We start from the raw sequence: 13,538 nt of genomic DNA, 5'->3' as shown, positions 1-13,538 counted from the left end.
GTTTACTTTCCTAGGGAGGGGACACTGCTATATGTGTGACCTCTTCTCACATTACCTAAACTATGAACTCAGAGCCAAAACCTCGCTGTAATATTGCTTCCCTTTTAAACAGTACTTTAGCACCATCTGCTTGTTTATATAGCTACACAACATAGTCTACTGTACTGTTGGTCTATTGCAGTTTGACTATACTGGACTAAAATGTATTTTGTCTCATATTGGAATTTAAAATACAGTAAGTCGTGCCAATGATATTTCTCTCAATATGTCGAATTCAATCTTTGAAAAAACTTTGTGTAAGGCTACAGAGTATGTAAATATTGTAATAAATAAATAAATGGCTAAAATGTTACTGTTCTACTATTATTCTGTGAAACATTACCTCCTCCTCACCCTTTACCCCCGTCTCGACAGCATAGGCAAGGCTGACCACACACACACCTATATTATTTCCCCTCTCAGTTTTATGGAGGCTAGTTACTGTTTAACGTCCCCACCCTACTTTCAGTTTGTTTAGTAAATCGATCTAATGACAACCGAAGCCGGCACCATCCAATGTGTCGCTCAATGAATTATAGGCCCATAGCTCTCCTTTCCAACCCTCCGTGTGTTGTTGCAACTACTCGCCCACGACTCTCTCATTTCGTGTGGTGACAAGGGGGACAAGTGTCCAAACTGGTGGCTAGTTTACAGGTGGACTAGCGTCCTGTTGGATTAATGCACATCGCTGACGGACCAAGAGAAAGGTAAGAGGTCTCCTTTGAAATAATAAATAATTAACATATGATGTTTGTTGCCTAAATCTTATATGGTTCCGTGACTCGTTCATTTTGGTCTTTCGTTTGACCTATCGGCCGCAATGAATTAGTCGTGCTATCAGGGATCCTTGGGACGTCCCTACCCTAAACCCTAACTTTAACCCTTACCCTTACCATAACCCTTACCTAACCTTAACCTTAACTCTTACCGTAACCATTTTAAAGTTGCGCTATGCAGAAATTGCTCAACCATTTTCTGGTTGCTACAATTCTGAAAGTTTGTCTAATTTCAGTTTATGTGACAAAACAAGCAAATATAGTGTAGATAATCTTTGTACCATTTAAACCGCTGTGAAATATCTTTTCCATAAGCAAAAATATTGTATTTTCAACTGTTTGAAACAGGGGTATAAAACCTAAAGTAAAATATGAAAAAATGTATCTTAAGAATGGGAAGCATATAAATAACACACACAGAACAGATCTGCCGCTTCTTAGACTTAGGCTCCCAAAAAGTGAAATATTGCAGCTTTAAAATGTCAACTCAATGTGAAGGGGATTCATATGCGCTCCTCCGGTGACTGCAGAGGCGTGCTCAGACCAACAAACGTCTGTCATATACAGTGCATTCGGAAAGTATTCAGACCCCTTGACTTTTTCCACATTTTGTTACGTTACAGCCTTATTTATAAAATTGTTTTTCCCCCCTCATCAATCAACACACAATATCCCATAATGACAAAGCAAAAATAGGTTTTTTGAATTTTTGCAAATGTATAAGAAAAATACCTGAAATACCTTGTTTACATACTGCAAGTATTCAGACCCTTTTCTATGAGGCCCGAAATTGAGCTCAGGTGCGTCCTATTTCCATTGATCATCCTTAAGATGTTTCTACAACTTGATTGGAGTCCACCTGTGGTAAATTCAATTGATTGGACATGATTTGGAAAGGCACGCACCTGTCTATATAAGGTCCCACAGTTGACAGTGCATGTCAGAGCAAAAACCAAGCCATGAGGTCGAAGGCATAGTCCGTAGAGCTCCGAGACAGGATTGTGTCGGGGCACAGATCTGGGGAAGGGTACCAAAAATGTTTTTCAGCATTGAAGGTCCCCAAGAACACAGTGGCCTCCATCATTCTTCAATGGAAGAAGTTTGGATCCACCAAGACTCTTCCTAGAGCTGGCCGCCCGGCCAAACTGAGCAATCAGGGGACAAGGGCCTTGGTCAGGGAGGTGACCAAGAACCCGATGGTCACTCTGACAGATCTCCAGTGTTCCTCTGTGGAGGTGGGAGAACCTTCCAGAAAGACAACAATCTCTGCAGCACTCCACCAATCAGGCCTTTATGGTAGGGTGACCAGACGGAAGCCACTCCTCAGTAAAAGGCACATGACAGCTCGCTTGGAGTTTACCAAAAGGCACCTAAAGGACTCTCAGTCCATGAGAAACAAGATTCGCTGGTTTGATGAAATCAAGATTGAACTCTTTGGCCTGAATGCGAAGCATCACGTCCGGAGGAAACATGGCACCATCCCTATGGTGAAGCATGGTGGTGGCAGCATCATGCTGTGGGGATGTTTTTCATCAGCAGGGATTGGGAGACTAGTCAGGATCGAGGGAAAGATATATATATATTTTATTTAACCTTTATTTAACTAGGCAAGTCAGTTAAGAACAAATTCTTATTTACAATGATGGCCTACCAAAAGGCAAAAGGCCACACACATCACGACAAGAGAAGCAACACAACACTACATAAAGAGAGACCTAAGATAACAACAACATGGTAGCAACACAACATGGTAGCAGCACAAAACATGGTACACCATATTGGACACAGACAACAGCACAAAGATGAACGGAGCAAAGTACAGAGCGATCCAAGATGAAAACCTGCTCCAGAGCGCTCAGGACCTCAGACTGGGACGAAGGTTCAGCTTCCAACAGAACAACGACCCTAAACACACAGCCAAGACAACGCAGGAGTGGGCTCGGGACAAGTCTCTGAATGTCCTTGAGTGACCCAGCCTGAACCCGATCGAACATCTCTGGAGAGACCTGAAAATAGCCGTGCAGCAATGCTCCCCATCCAACCTGACATAGCTTGAGAAGATCTGCAGAGAAGAATGGGAGAAACTTCCCAAATACAGGTGTGCCAAGCTTGTAGCATCATACCCAAGAAGACTCAAGGCTGTAATCACTGCGAAAGGTGCTTAAACAAAGTACTGAGTAAAGGGTCTGAAGACTTATGTAAATATAACATTTCAGTTAATTTTTTATAAATATGCCAAAAATTCTAAAAAACGTTTTTTTGCTTTGTCATTATGGGGTATCGTGTGTAGATTGATGAGGGAACAAATCAACAATTTAATCAATTTTAGAATAAGGCTGTAACATACCAAAATGTGGAAACAATCAAGGGGTCTGAATACTTTCCAAATGCACTGTATATACAGTACCAGTCCAACGTTTGGATACATACTCATTCCAGGGTTTTTCTTAATTTTTTATATTTTCTACATTGTAGAATATTAATGAAGACATTAAAACTATGAAATAACACATATGAAATCATGTATTAAACAAAAAAGTGTTTAACAGATCAAAATATTTTATATATTTGAGATTCTTCAAAGTAGCCACCCTTTGCATTGATGACAGCTTTGCACACTCTTGGCATTCTCTCAACATGCTTCATGAGGTAGTCACCTGAAATGCATTTCAATTAACAGGTGTTCCTTGTAAAAAAATAATTTGTGGAATTTCTTTCCTTAATGCATTTGAGCCCATCAGTTGTGTTGTGACAAGGTAGGGGTGGTATACAGAAGATAGCCCTATTTGGTAAAAGACCAAGTCCACATTATGGCAAGAACAGCTCAAATAAGCAAAGAGAAATGACAGTCCATCATTACTTTAAGACATGAAGGTCAGTCAATCTGGAAAATGTCAAGAAAGTTTCTTCAAGTGTAGTCGCAAAAACCATCAAGCGCTATGATGAAACTGGCTCTCATGAGGACCCCCACAGGAAAGGAAGACCCAGAGTTACCTCTGCTGCAGAGGATAAGTTCATTAGAGTTAACTGCACCTCAGATTGAAGCCCAAATAAATGCTTCACAGAGTTCAAGTAACAGACACATCTCAACATCAACTGTTCAGAGTAGAATCAGGCCTTCATGGTTGAATTGCTGCAAAGAAAACACTTATAAAGGACACCAATAAGAAGAAGAGACTTGCTTGGGCCAAAAAACACAAACAATGGACATTGGACTGGAAATCTGTCCTTTGGTCTGATGAGTCCTAATTTTAGATTTTTGGTTCCTACTGCCGTTTCTTTGTGAGACGCAGAGTAGGTGAACGGATGATCTCTGCATGTGTGGTTCAAACTGTAAAGCATGGAGGAGGAGGTGTGATGGTGCTTTGCTGGTGACACTGTCAGTGATGTGTGGGAACCTTAACCCTATAAAGGTGTGTATCAATTTAACCTTTTATTTTTATTTTTTATTAATTCTCACCGATATGAAAGATAAGATCCTTTTGCTTCCAAAACAGTACCGCAAGCCATGCGTGTTAATGTTCAGGCCGAGCGCTGCAGCTCTTAACCCCCCCCCCCCACCCAACCATACAGAAGACGCCTTCTTCCAATTACATTTATGTGTAATGTAATGGAAAAGACAGTCATGATCAGAGGCTAGAACAGGCCCAGCTGCTGTTGCAGTGGTGCCTATGGGAGAGCCACCCCTTCACTGAGTAGGCCTAGCGAACAGCAAAAGCACAAGCCTATATCAATCTACTATCCCCATTAGAACAAAAGTTGACCTCCTCTATTCTGTGCAGTAAATAAATATTCCAAACATAGTCTGGGCCACTTGTGGGACGCGATAGATCCCAAATGAATACAACCACTAACATCAAACATTTATTTTTACAAAATGAGGCTGGTGCAACCGATCAGAATGTTTAAACTTAAAATGTTGCTAAACTATTAGGTATTTCTTCACATTATAAGAGCAGCAGTGTGCACATGGCAGTAGGCTATAAATTGTTTCATTTTTTATAGTAGGCTATTGGCTATAAGCGTGAATGTTCCATTAGCGGGTAAACACCATTATCAAAAGTGACCACAAATGCGATTATGCATTTAATGTGGTAGGTGGGCTATACCATAGCTTACTTTAAGCTACTTGCATGAATTCAATAATTGTGTGAGAACTTCCTCATACAGTTCCATAAAACATTTGTTTGCTCATGGCTGTAGTCAACCTCATTGTAAATTACTTCCTGATAATAGACCAATGGCTTTAAAGTAGCATTATACCCAACCAAGGGACATCGGGCTGCAGATGGGCTGAAATCCAGACTCAGGATTGTGGCGTTGTTGCATCGCTGTTGTTTAAAGGTGTCACCATGCAGGTAGGAAGGTCTTATCATTCCTGTCCATTAGGGAGACAGACAGACAGACAGACAGACAGACAGACAGACAGACAGACAGATAGACAGATAGACAGATAGACAGATAGACAGATAGATAGATAGATAGATAGATAGATAGATAGATAGATAGATAGATAGATAGATAGATATAATTAGCAGTAAGCTTCATGGCCCTGCGGTAGGGTTTTAGTTGCTAACACACCAACCATACATGTGACCAGATAATTTCAGATAATTTCTGTTAATGTCAATGTTTTGTTTTTGGGCCGGTTTTGTTGAGGAGTCACTCTCTGGGCAGAGACTGTTGATTATAAATGCTCTGTGTTTGTATGATCCTTCATGTGATTGGGCTAGGTGCACCATGAATTTGCATAACTTTCTTTCAATGGGCGTCTTCCTAGTTCTGCCCTGTATGCAGATGCTTTTCTGTGGGTGTTTTGTCCCATGATGTATATTTTCACTGTAATAATGGTCCCCATATTTCACTGTAATAATGGTCCCCATATTTCACTGTAATAATGGTCCCCATATTTCACTATAATAATGGTCTCCATATTTCACTGTAATAATGGTCCCCATATTTCACTGTAATAGTGGTCTCCGTATTTCACTGTAATAATGGTCCCCATATTTCACTGTTATAGTGGTCTCCATATTTCACTGTAATAATGGTCTCCATATTTCACTGTAATAATGGTCCCCATATTTCACTGTAATAATGGTCCCCATATTTCACTATAATAATGGTCTCCATATTTCACTGTAATAATGGTCCCCATATTTCACTGTAATAGTGGTCTCCGTATTTCACTGTAATAATGGTCCCCATATTTCACTGTTATAGTGGTCTCCATATTTCACTGTAATAATGGTCTCCATATTTCACTGTAATAATGGTCCCCATATTTCACTGTAATAATGGTCCCCATATTTCACTGTAATAATGGTCTCCATATTTCACTGTAATAGTGGTCCCCATATTTCACTGTAATAATGGTCCCCATATTTCACTGTAATAATGGTCCCCACATTTCACTGTAATAATGGTCCCCACATTTCACTGTAATAATGGTCCCCACATTTCACTGTAATAATGGTCTCCATATTTCACTGTAATAGTGGTCCCCATATTTCACTGTTATAGTGGTCTCCATATTTCACTGTAATAATGGTCTCCACATTTCACTGTAATAATGGTCCCCACATTTCACTATAATAATGGTCCCCACATTTCACTGTAATAGTGGTCCCCATATTTCACTGTAATAATGGTCCCCACATTTCACTGTAATAGTGGTCCCCACATTTCACTGTAATAATGGTCTCCATATTTCACTGTAGTAATGGTCCCCATATTTGACTGTAATAGGGGGCCCCATATATCACTGTAATAGTGGTCCCCATATTTCACTGTAATAGTGGTCCCCATATTTCACTGTAATAGTGGTCCCCACATTTCACTGTAATAATGGTCTCCATATTTCACTGTAATAGTGGTCCCCATATTTCACTGTAATAGTGGTCCCCATATTTCACTGTAATAGTGGTCCCCATATTTCACTGTAATAGTGGTCCCCATATTTCACTGTAATAGTGGTCCCCATATTTCACTGTAATAGTGGTCCCCATATTTCACTGTAATAGTGGTCCCCACATTTCACTGTAATAATGGTCCCCATATTTCACTGTAATAGTGGTCCCCATATTTCACTGTAATAGTGGTCCCCACATTTCACTGTAATAATGGTCCCCATATTTCACTGTAATAGTGGTCCCCATATTTGACTGTAATAATGGTCCCCATATTTCACTGTAATAATGGTCCCCATATTTCACTGTAATAGTGGTCCCCATATTTCACTGTAATAGTGGTCTCCATATTTCACTGTAATAGTGGTCCCCACATTTCACTGTAATAATGGTCCCCATATTTCACTGTAATAGTGGTCCCCATATTTGACTGTAATAGGGGGCCCCATATTTCACTGTAATAGTGGTCCCCACATTTCACTGTAATAGTGGTCCCCATATTTCACTGTTATAGTGGTCTCCATATTTCACTGTAATAATGGTCTCCACATTTCACTGTAATAGTGGTCCCCATATTTCACTGTAGTAATGGTCCCCATATTTCACTGTAATAATGGTCTCCATATTTCACTGTAATAGTGGTCCCCATATTTCACTGTAATAGTGGTCTCCATATATCACTGTAATAGTGGTCTCCATATTTCACTGTAATAATGGTCCCCATATATCACTGTAATAGTGGTCCCCATATTTCACTGTAATAATGGTCCCCATATATCACTGTAATAGTGGGCCCCATATTTCACTGTAATAGTGGTCCCCATATTTCACTGTAATAGTGGTCTCCATATTTCACTGTAATAATGGTCCCCATATATCACTGTAATAGTGGTCCCCACATTTCACTGTAATAATGGTCTCCATATTTGACTGTAATAGGGGGCCCCATATATCACTGTAATAGTGGTCTCCATATTTCACTGTAATAGTGGTCTCCATATTTCACTGTAATAGTGGTCCCCATATTTCACTGTAATAGTGGTCCCCATATTTCACTGTAATAGGGGGCCCCATATATCACTGTAATAGTGGTCCCCATATTTCACTGTAATAGTGGTCCCCATATTTCACTGTAATAGTGGTCCCCATATTTCACTGTAATAGGGGGCCCCATATATCACTGTAATAGTGGTCCCCATATTTCACTGTAAAAGTGGACACCATATTTTACTGCCAGGAACCAGGTTTCCATCCAACTTTTGTTTATGTGATTAGAGTACATGTTGGATCAAAAATGTTCACTACAGGCCTAATGGAAACAGCAAATTTGTCCGTAAACTTTACAAATGTCGAAAAAACAAAATACACTTGACAAGGTAGGATATATTATGTCGGTCAAATTTATTATGCGTTAAATGGTGGTGGAAACGCTTTTATGCGCCAATATTGATTTAACAACCATCATATGGAAGTAAACTTGGAGTCACTACGTCTCGGGAAAGCATGCAGTTTAATAGGCTACAGATGAAATAAATGATGATGAACTTCTCAGGGTGGTGAAAAAGTGCTTATGCTCCTTTCCAATAAATATCCTGGGTCTAATTTTGGTGACATGATGACCGATGCTTGCCTGCCATTTGACAAATACAAATAATCTTTCTCTTTTGTCCATAAGAATCTCATCAGTAGACCACACCCACACTGAGTCTGCGAGCTGTTGGCTAGAGCACAGGTGCCAATACCAGAATGGGCACATTCGCTATATAATGCAAACTATTTTTTGTGACAACACCATCAGTATTGTTGAAAATACAATGGATTTCTTTCTTTTTTTTATCCCAAAAGGTATTTTTATGTGCACCTATCTCTGGTTGGAAAATGCACATATTGTTTTTATGTGGATTTTAAAATATTCACATGAAAATCTTTCGCCAATTGGATGGAAACCTAGCTATACACAAGGACTGGTTGGATAGTGGAGTTTTAAGATTTTAAGTGATATTTATTTCCTTATGATTTGTCTTTTGGAAAATCATAATTTGGTTCATGGTCACTGTCCTCTCACACACACACACACACACACACACACACACACACACACACACACACACACACACACACACACACACACACACACACACTCTCTGTTTCCGTCACTCTCTCTCTCTCTCTCTCTCTCTCTCTCAATTCAATTCAATTAAAATTAAATTTCAATTCAAGGGCTTAATTGGCATGGGAAACATATGTTAGTTAACATTGCCTAAGCAAGTGAAGTAGATAATAAACAAAAGTGAAATAAACAATAAAATTAACAGTAAACATTACACTCACAGAAGAATAAAGACATTTCAAATGTCATATTATGTTTATATAAGGTGTTGTAATGATGTGCAAATAGTAAAAGTTCAAAAGGGAAAATAAACATAATAATGGGTTGTATTTACGATGGTATCTGTTCTTCACTGGTTGCCCTTTTCTTGTGGCAACAGGTCACAAATCGTGCTGCTGTGATGTCACACTGTGGTATTTCACCCAATAGATATGAGAGTTTATCAAAATTGGGTTTGTTTTCAAATTCTTTGTGGATCTGTGTAATCTGAGGGAAATATGTGGGCAGTGTACTCTCTCTCTCTCTCTCTCTCTCTCTCTCTCTCTCTCTCTCTCTCTCTCTCTCTCTCTCTCTCTCTCTCTCTCTCTCTCTCTCTCTCTCTCTCTCTCTCACTCACTCACTCACTCACTCACTCACTCACTCACTCACTCACTCACGCTCTCCCTCACTCACGCTCTCTCTCACTCACGCTCTCTCTCACTCGCTCTTAACTAATTGCACAGCAATCAGGTATATATCCCTACACTTTACTCACTACCCTCATGCCTTTTGCCCCACTCATAAACTGAATGACGCAAGCGATTAAATTATTTTATGTCCATTATAGTACCTCAATCAGATTGCATGTATTCTCTAACAGCTACAGTGGCTTGTAAAAGAATTCACCCCCTTGGCATTTTTCATATTTTGTTGCATAACAACCTGGAATTAAAATAGATTTTTGGGGGTTTGTATCATTTGATTTAAACAACATGCCTACTGTACCACTTTGAAGATGCAAAATATTTTTCTTTGTGGAACAAACAAGACATAATAATAAAAAACAGAAAACTTGAGCGTGCATAACTATTCACCCCCCCAAGTCAATACTTTGTAGAGCCACCTTTTGCAGCAATTACAGCTGCAAATCTCTTGGGGTATGTCTCTATAAGCTTGGCACATCTAGCCACTGTGATTTTTGCCCATTCTTCAATGCAAAACTGCTCCAGCTCCTTCAAGTTGGATGGGTTCCGCTGGTGTACAGAAATATTTAAGTCATACCACAGATTCTCAATTGGATTGAGGTCTGGGCTTTGACTAGGCATTTCCAAGACATTTAAATGTTTCCCCTTAAACCACTCAAGTGTTGCTTTAGCAGTATACTTAGGGTCATTGTCCTGTTGGAAGGTGAACCTCCATCCAAGTCTCAAATCTCTGGAAGACTGAAACAGGTTTCTCTCAAGAATTTCCCTGTATTTAGCGCCATCCATCATTTCATCAATTCTGATCAGTTTTCCAGTCCCTGCCGATGAAAAACATGATGGGATGGTATTCTCGGCGTGATGAGACGTATTGGGTTTGCGCCAGACATAGCGCTTTCCTCGATGGCCAAAAAGGTAAATTGTCTCATCTGACCAGAGTACCTTCTTCCACATGTTTGGGGAATCTCCCACATGCCTTTTGGCAAACAGCTTATTTTTTTCTTAAGCAATGAATTTTTTTTCTGGCCACTCTTCCGTAAAGCCCAGCTCTGTGGTTCTATGGACAGATACTCCAATCTCGGCTGTGGAGCTTTACAGCTCCTTCAGGGTTATCTTTGTTATCTTTGTTGCCTCTCTGATTAATGCCCTCCTTGCCTGGTCTGTGAGTTTGGGTGAGCGGCCCTCTCTTGGCAGGTTTGTTGTGGTGCCATATACTTTCCATTTTTTAATAATGTATTTAATGGTGCTCCGTGGGATGTTCAAAGTTTCGGATATATTTTTATAACCCAACCCTGATCTGTACTTCTCCATAACTTTGTCCCTGACCTGTTTGGCGAGCTCCTTGGTCTTCATGGTGCCGCTTGCTTGGTGCTGCCACTTGCTTAGTGGTGTTGCAGACTCTGGGGCCTTTCAGAACAGATGTATATATATTGAGATCATGTGACACTTAGATTGCACACAGGTGGACTTTATTTAACTAATTATGTGACTTCTGAAGGTAATTGGTTGCACCAAATCTTATTTAGGGGCTTCACAGCAATGGGGGTGAATACATATGCATGCACCACTTTTCAGTTTTTGTTTTGTAAAATGTTTTGAAACAAGTACTTTTTTTCATTTAACTTCACCAATTTAGACTATTTTGTGTATGTCCATTACATGAAATCCAAATAAAAATCAATTTAAATTACAGATTGTAATGCAACAAAATTGGAAAAACACCAAGGGGGTGAATACTTTTGCAAGGCACTGTATTTAGTGCAGTGAAACTATGTGACTGGTAGTAGGAGTAGGGAGATAACTATGTGTTGTCTGTACAGAAGGATGTGATCAGTGGCTTCCATAGAGGGAAGTTAATGGGAGTCAATGGGTATTCCCTAGTTTCACTTAGAGAGTCTGATTAATCAATGGAAGATAATCAATGGAAGTTATCAGTGGTGTTTTTCTCTGTGCTCTGCCTCCCTGGAGATTAGATGTGATCATAGTAGAGGCTGTCGTATTGCTTGACTATTGATTTGATTAGGCAGACTATGTAGGCCACAGCATACTGGCGACACACAATAACACACGCATGCCCACACACCCCCTTAATGACATCGTCTCAACCCTGTCAAACGTGCCAATATGCCTCAGGAAAAGAGAGAGAATGGAGAGGGAAGGGAATATCTATCTCTCCTCTATCTCTCCATCCCTGTGATAAGTGAGGGAAAGAAGGACAGATTAAATAAGAAGCGATAAGGTGAGAAGTCTTTGCCAAGGCCCCACCCACTTTCTTAAAAAAGTACCAATCAAATGGCAGGGAACTTAGTTTACCTTCTACACTCCAGACGGTGGAAGAACTGAATGTGACAGAGGAATATGAAAAAGAGAGAGGAAGAGAAGGGTAGGGAGACCGAGGCAGACAAGAAGTGGTAAAGGAATAGAACTAGTGTTAGGAAAATACATTGGAACAAATTAAAGGGAGACAGAGAAAAGGGAGGCAGAGGAAAAGAGTTAGAGAGAGAAAGAGTGAGAGAGAAGGACAGTGACAGAGGGATAGAAAGTGAGGGTTGAAGTATCCATCTGTGTGAGTGAGTAACTCCTTGTTGGACATGGATGTAGCCAACTACAGTGAGGGACTGGACCCAACGTACAGCACTCTGGGCTTCGAACACGCTGACATCCTCTATGGTGGGGGAGGTGAGTGGACTTGACACACACACACACACTCACACGGTCTACTAAAATGACAGGTTAACAGGTGCTAGCATCATATCTGTGTGGTCATTTTGTGTCTTCTGAAATGTAAGGTCAGATATGCTTCATCCTGATCCCTCTACCAGCAGCCAATAAATGATTAGTAGAAATACAATATCTGAATCCTGACTTCAGTAAAAAGCCTAAAGTCAACTTGACCTTTTTCCTTGTAAGCTTGAATATAGACATTCAAATGTGATTTTGTACATTTAGTCCAGTAGATAAGCTCCCAAAAAAGACCATATTGTTCAATTTGGTATATAAGCGTAAACATTTGCACACCTGTATAATTTGTCTAGCTGAACAAAACCTGATATAGTGCCATTTCAGCAAAGGCTTGGGTCGGCCTTAAAGGTCAATGGGGTTCATGCGTTTGGGTCATGGCTTCCCTTGTGTTGGGTCTACATGGCCCCAAAATAGCTCAATATGTTTGTATTGGTTTTAGAGGAGCAAATTTGATCAACAACAAAAACCATATAGTCTTTGTTTTTACCTTGATGAGCACAACAATGACGAAAAACCATCAACAGAAATCGCAGTACATTTTTTATATTTTCACTTTAAAAGTATCTTTTTACACAAGTTAAATACAGTGATTTGGGGAGTCTCCCACATGCCTTTTGGCAAACACCATGTTGCTTATGTTTTTCTTTAAGCGATGGCTTTTTCTGGCCACTCTTCCGTAAAACCCAGCTCTGTGGAGTGTACGGCTTAATGTGGTCCTATGGACAGATACTCCAATCTCCACTGGTGCCCCTTGCTTAGTGGTGTTGCAGATTCTAGGGCCTTTCAGAACAGGTGTACATTTGAAGTCAGAAGTTTACATAGTCTTAGGTTGGAGTCATTAATTGAGCCTATGGGGGCGCCATTTCAACTTTGTAAAATATTGTTCTCAAATTAAACTGCCTCGTACTCAATTCTTGCTCGTACAATATGCATATTATTATTACTATTGGATAGAAAACACTCTCTAGTTTCTAAAACCGTTTGAATTATTTCTCTGAGTGAAACAGAACTCATTCTGCAGCACTTTTCCTGTCAGGGAGTGAGATTTCAGAAATCGAGGTCCCTGTTCTGGGGTCAGTTTATAAGTCCCAATGTAAGCTATGGGGCTACATGCACTGCATACGTCTTCCTCTAGATGTCAGTAAGCGGGGAGAATTTGAATGGAGTGGATTGCGCAATCTGGGCCCTATATATAGACCGTGGAACGGAAGTACCGTCCTTTTCAACGGTGCGCTTGACGCATGAAGACATCACAATGGCGTCCTGCAAACGCTTTCGTTTT

General features: G+C 40.2%; 1 protein-coding gene across 1 annotated transcript in view; it reads left to right on the top strand.

The window, feature by feature from the left end:
- The first annotated feature begins 493 nt into the window (after window positions 1–493).
- The window catches only part of LOC120050934 (hepatocyte nuclear factor 4-gamma-like), a 28,759-nt gene continuing 15,714 nt past the window's right edge, over window positions 494–13,538 (top strand). The window contains exon 1 of the mRNA XM_038997474.1: window positions 494–746. The gene's annotated coding sequence lies outside the window, so the exon portion shown is untranslated. The remainder of the gene's footprint in view (window positions 747–13,538) is intronic.

Source organism: Salvelinus namaycush, chromosome 7 (assembly GCF_016432855.1).
Source record: "Salvelinus namaycush isolate Seneca chromosome 7, SaNama_1.0, whole genome shotgun sequence".
In the NCBI taxonomy this organism is placed as follows: domain Eukaryota; kingdom Metazoa; phylum Chordata; class Actinopteri; order Salmoniformes; family Salmonidae; genus Salvelinus; species Salvelinus namaycush.
Note: the sequence above shows the minus strand (reverse complement) of the source record. Positions and strands in the feature narration are given on the sequence as shown.